The sequence below is a fragment of the Acanthopagrus latus genome, chromosome 2, assembly GCF_904848185.1.
Source record: "Acanthopagrus latus isolate v.2019 chromosome 2, fAcaLat1.1, whole genome shotgun sequence".
Taxonomy (NCBI): Eukaryota; Metazoa; Chordata; class Actinopteri; order Spariformes; family Sparidae; genus Acanthopagrus; species Acanthopagrus latus.
In genome coordinates, this window is record NC_051040.1 from 16,756,149 (window position 1) to 16,762,148 (window position 6,000).

Genomic DNA, 6,000 nt, shown 5'->3' on the forward strand with positions numbered 1-6,000 from the left:
ATCCAAAATGGACTTACAGACCAATCAGACTTTTTTTTGGGTGGGGAAACTGCATTTAATCATTTGGTTGCAAAATACTTTTTTTTCCGTTGCCACGAAAGTTTGTATAGATGTTCATCGTCTCCAAAACGGAAGACGCCGTCTCATTTTTGGTATCAGTGGGCTTAAAACGAGCCAACAAATAGTGTATGGACTGCCACACACTTTGGTTTGTCCTCATGGGCACAATCCCAATGCTGACAGCTGACAGGGCAGGAGAACAGCAATTTTAAGTTTAGCAGCTAGAAACGAAGCAGTGCATCTTTGATGGCTCGATTGATAGATAGCATGAAGTTGTGAACTAATTGTGAGCATCCATGCTTTTTCTGTTTCCATCAGGTAAATTGCAAGCGACAGTGTGAAAATACCATGTTGTTTGATTACCACACCAACGCAAGGGAAATGTCCTCAGCGAAAGATGTGTTGGAAACGTCCAGTGGTAGCGTAAATACCATCCATGTCAACTGATGACATAGTAGACCAATTTCATATGGGGAGGGGGGGGATTTCAACCACTACATAAGGGATTCACTTGAAGACTATGGGTAGGGGTAAACCTTTGAAATAGGATTGGGCCTTGATGTGACATAAGTGCATGGGTGAAATGCAATTTAGTTGGTCATCCCTTAACTGTTCATTTACCGCCCTTTTTCTGGTCAAAATTCTGGTCCAGAGCGCTGCTCGTAGTATAAACATTAACACTTCTCTGGTGCTCTGAGCTCCCTGTCCAGCCCAGGTTAGCAACAGTTAGTGGTTACTCTGATGATATGCTCCCCCTTATTTATTTTGAAGATGAATTCAACAGGTGGCAAATTCTTACATATTGCCCCTTTAAAGGCTATTTTATTCTAGCAACAATTTAATCTTTAAGTATCTTGTATTCTATTATATGATCACTACTTTTGTTTATATTCTGCACCAAGCATCTCAGGGATTTTTGTTGTTTTCCACAATGACCACAACGACTTGAATCTTGAACTTTGTATCATTCAATACTTCCCATCAGCCTCAGCTGAGCTCAGCTAGAGTTGTTAGCGTGCTAAGATGGCAGACAACGATGTAAAGATTACACCTGCAGCATCAGCCTGTGAGCCTCGTCATTCTAAACACATTAGCATCACGGATGTGGTGAGTTTTCAACTCAAAGCTTTACAGAGCTGCCAGCGAGGCTGTCCTTGTCGTTTCATCTCCAAAGAACTGTCACACCTTTTGAAACTGAGCACAATCTAAATATAGTCACTCGATTCAATTTTTCATGCTCATGTCTTAAGAGAATTCCATGATTTTAATTCTTTAAAATGTTCCCTTGGACAAAAAAAATAACCTTGCCTCCCTGGGCCTTCAATTGCATCACTTGTCATACCTTATTGCACACTCAAATTGTAGATTTAATATGCTCCATACTGTACACAGCGTGGGTTGCCTTGCATACATTATACTAAATCTCAGATTAAATCTCGGTGCTCGTCACTATCTGCTAACTACGCCGCGTTTGTGTCCTCCGTCTCACTAATCCCAACTGGATCAGATCAGTCCAGCTACAACATCTGTTTTCTTCGAGGCCCCCTTTCCGTCTCTGAACTCTTTCTCTATTTATCTCCCCAATTAGCGTTTCTTTTATTAGAGCACTTTGGGTTCAACCTCTCTAACAACCATCTCTTCCTCGCTTACTCCTCCACTTCCTCCTCTCTCTGTTCGAGCCTCCTCTTCTGCCCCCCTCATCTCCCCGTACACCACTTCCATCTTTTCTCCATGTTGTCTTTCATCTTTTTTTTTTCCTGTTAGCCTCCCCTCACGTCTCCCACTCCATCAGCCCGCACAATCACTCTCTCGCTCACTCTTTAAAGCCTCCCTCCCTCCTTCCCCCCGCCGTCTCTCAACCTCCCGCTGAGCCCCTGCGCAGCTATCTTGTCGTTACACACTAAAAACACCTTTTATCAGATGAGGCAACAACGTATCGCGTTGCCCCCATGCTGTGCACGTGTACACATTAACAACGTCCACGTACAGCAGGTGCCGCGTGTGTATAGAGAGCACGCACGTGGTCGTTATGCGTGGTCACGGCTGTGTTCGCGTTAAACACCCGTGTCACATACCTGCGTAGCTCAGACGCGCACGTGCGCAGAAAGTGTCGAGTGTGTTTCCGGCCTTGTATTTCCAGCGAGTGTGATATCTCCAATCGATAGCGGGAAAGAGCTGACTTGGGGGGATTTCAGTGGTTTTTTTTGCTGAAGGACACTTGAACAGGATGGATGGCCGCCGTCATGCAGCACTGAACACAGTCCCTGCAGCTAAAAAGACAGCTTCCTACCTCACTACTGTTCGTCACTGCCACGCCGCCCGCGTGCCTTCCAGTGTGTGCCAGTGTGGCGCGGCGATGACTGACAGCAGAGACAGGGGAAGGCGTGCGGGACGAACGCTGAGGGACAGGGCAACATGACATCGCAAGGACGCCACAATTTAAACAATTAAAAGCATATAAGCTGAACATGTGCTTCGATGCTTTTTTTGTCATTTCTATCTAATTAGGATTCTGAGCTCTAATTAAATCTCATGCTTTGGGAACTCATCAATGTCTGTAGCTATTAGCATTTTGCTCTTGGGCAGTCTGGTTTTCATATTCGTTCCCTTTCGACGACACCAAGAGGACAGAGTTAACGCGCCCAGTAATCATGGACTGCAAGATGTCTCAATCCCGAGCCACCAGCTGAGAAGCAGCGTCTGTATTTCTAGGTGTGTGTCCCACTGCTCACCATCGCTTTCTGTTTGTTAATCTCATTATTCTCTCCATCATCTTGGCTTTTGTTGGCAGATTAACACAGGAATGGGATCAGGCTGGATTTAGTTTCCTTTTTAGGATCCGGGAAACGGGTCCCTCAGTCGGTTTGTAATTTCGCTTCACTTACCTCACTTTACCCTACTTTTCTTGAAACTCTACCTCTCTCCACGTCTCTTTGGTGCTCTCTGATGATCGTCATTTCCTCCTCAATCCTTATCTGTATTCACCGCACTTATTACTTCACCCTCATCATCTTGATAATGCGTCCGCCTATTCACTTGCCACCATCTCAGACCCTTGCATGTGTGCTTCATTATCAAATCCTGCCACATCAATTCAACTACATGCCACGTTTCCCTGCTACCTTGCAGCACAAGTGCACTGCAAACATTAACCAGTAGCTGATGACAGGAAAGAGTAAAGTGACATGGTAAATGAGACAACCAAGGTTATAATAGTTTTGGATTTTTCATTATAGTTTAGTTTTATTTATTCTCTAATTCAGTTAGTTTTAATTCGTTTTTAGAGTGGGTTTGCTAGTTTTAGTTTTCTTTTTTAGTTTTCCTTTTTTTCCTCATGCTTAGTTTTAGTTTAGTTTGTATCAGTCTTAGTATTAGTTTTAGTTTTTTGATACTTTGGTCTGTAGTTACCTTTGGTTTTACAGTGAGGATGTTAACATTACTTGTTTTATGATATTTAATTTAATTAATTTAGATATGAAATCATGACATGACAATAACTATGATGTCATGTGATAATTATACATTTTAAATTTTAACAGATGTATACCACTTGGGACTGACATTTAAGATTTTGAATAGGAGTGAGTAAATGAGAGCAAGTACATTATTTTCCTCTCTTTTTTGACCTCTGTGGGGTTCATATCAATTAAAACTTACAACACTGGTTATACCATTGTAACATTTTATATCCAAATAATTAAAAATCGATAAGACTAATGTATTTGGCACTCTAACCACACTCACCGAGGTCTCCAGTCTCTCCATCCTCCTCGTCTGTCTCCTCTGACTCTGATTCGATCCACAGGTCATCCAGACCATCTTCAGCACCTCCTGGCTGAGCCTGTGAACCGCCTGTGGACTCCTCACTTCCTACTTGGCTTCTATCTCCAAGCAGCTGCACAGCTTTGATTATGTTGGAGCCGTTATCTGTCACAATGAGCAGCACCTTGTCTTCTCCTATACCCCATGCTTCTAGTATCTCATCACTGCAGCGAGCAATGGCCTCGGTGAAGCAGAGCATAGTGAACCTGGCCTCCAGGTGGATGCTGACACACCCATCAAGGATGCTATTAATCCTCTCTTGCTCCAACCATCCACACAGAGGGTCAGCTTCCTTGCGTCTTTTATGATCTCTTTCAATTTGTGCTTTGCCTTCTCCATCTTGGCTCCAATAAGTTTATTCACTCGTGCAGCTCCGGGTGATTTGAATTTTGGCTCGAGTGAAAAGCTAAACTTTTTGAGGGCAACACAGTCTTGTAGACATACCAGTCTCAATAAACACATTTACGAGTGCATCTTCACGCTTGTGGTGTTCATGCGAGTTTACTAACCAGCAGCTGTTTGGTCGTCGGTGAAAGCAGTCCGTTATGGTTGTCTCCTCCTTCCTGCTTCCGTGCTGACTGGCCGGGATGTTGCTTCTCTTTCAGGGGAGCAATTAAGAGAGGCCACTTTGTCAAGGTACCCGCGATTAGCATTCTTGTGCGAGCTTCTCAAATGGACTTTAAGATTCGTGTTTTGTTTGTTCTCTTTCCCTTGAGATGTATTCCACATATTTGATCACCTGTTTCCACTACAAGGCACTTGCTTTTGTCTTTCTCGCCGTCGTATTCGAAGAAATCCCATATTAGACTCTGGCGCTTTCTCCCAACTTTTGTCGCCATTTCCCAGGTAGAGTGGCGATGACAAGCCGACTCTAAACGACAAGTGACGAGAAGTGACGGACCGTGAGGTGCCGTATGGTGCCGCCAGCTCACATAAAATTGCTCGAGCGAAATAAATGTTTTTATTTCGATTTCATGTCAATCCGAAATTGACAAAGACGAAAATGAGGGGAATTCATATCCATAATATCCATAATTTCAGTACGTTTTAGTTAGTTTTGTAAACACACAACACAGTTTCGGTTAGTTAGAGTTTTTGTTTTTTGTTTTTTTGTTTTAATTTATTTCAGTTAACGAAAATGTTTTTCAGTTCTAGTTTTAGTCATTTCGTTCGTTTTCGTTAACGATAATAACCTAGGAGACAACAAGAGAGGGAGAGAAAGAAACGCTAAAGAATTATAATCATGGTGATTAATAAAGTCAAACTAATTTTAATGCAACCGATCTGGATGAAATTACAGATGCACCCACATTTATATATGCTAGTTTTCCAGATTAAACTGTCGATCCACCTGTTACAAGGAGCCAGAATGCAAATATGTATGCCTGCTCAGTTAGTAAAAACAGATTTGAAATGCCGCCAACACCCATCATGCCTGTGCCTCTCTACTGTTCCAACTCACACCTCTGCTCTGTCTAATTAAGAAATGTGTTGTGTAAATGAGACACTTGTTTTAATGATCTTACTAGTTTAATTTCATGTAAAACACACCTTAAATACATGTGTTCACAAATAAGAAAAAGTTGGACCCAAATGCGGGAGGACAGCAGGCAAGTTTTATTCAAAATTAATCAAACACAAGAGATGAGTCGACAGAGACTGAACTAATGGAACTGGACTTGTGCAAGTGCAAACAGTGCAAACTAAAATAACAAGGGGATGAGGTCCGGGTGGAGGGAGGCGAAGTAACATACGTGAGGTAAATGAAGTGAGCGGCCAAGGAGCTGACAGGCTGGGAGGAACACAGGGAACAGGGCCGGGCTAACGTAGCAGATGCAGAGCTGGTGCGGAGGGAAGGCCGACCGCTGAGGGTACCGCGACACCCAGAAAACATGTAAATGACGGGGCCACCATAATATGGGCTGACATACAAGGGGCAAAATCACAAGTGCTTTCTTACAAGAAGAAGTATCATGTGTCAGCCCTCTCCAAAACAACAACAAAACAGTTGACTGAGAGAGTTCCAGATAAGGAATTATTTGTTTTATGACCTCATTGTTGTGTTGTTTTCTTTTTTTGTGGTTCCAAGTTTCCAGTATTTTCATCATCATCTCTCAG

The 6,000-nt window shown here is 42.9% G+C and overlaps 1 long non-coding RNA gene across 1 annotated transcript in view; it reads right to left on the minus strand.

Moving 5' to 3' along the window:
* The window catches only part of LOC119011467, an 86,923-nt gene extending 82,213 nt beyond the window's left edge, over positions 1-4,710 (minus strand). Inside the window, exon 1 of the long non-coding RNA XR_005072204.1 lies at positions 3,805-4,710. This is a non-coding gene — a long non-coding RNA (uncharacterized LOC119011467). The remainder of the gene's footprint in view (positions 1-3,804) is intronic.
* Positions 4,711-6,000: the final 1,290 nt, after the last annotated feature.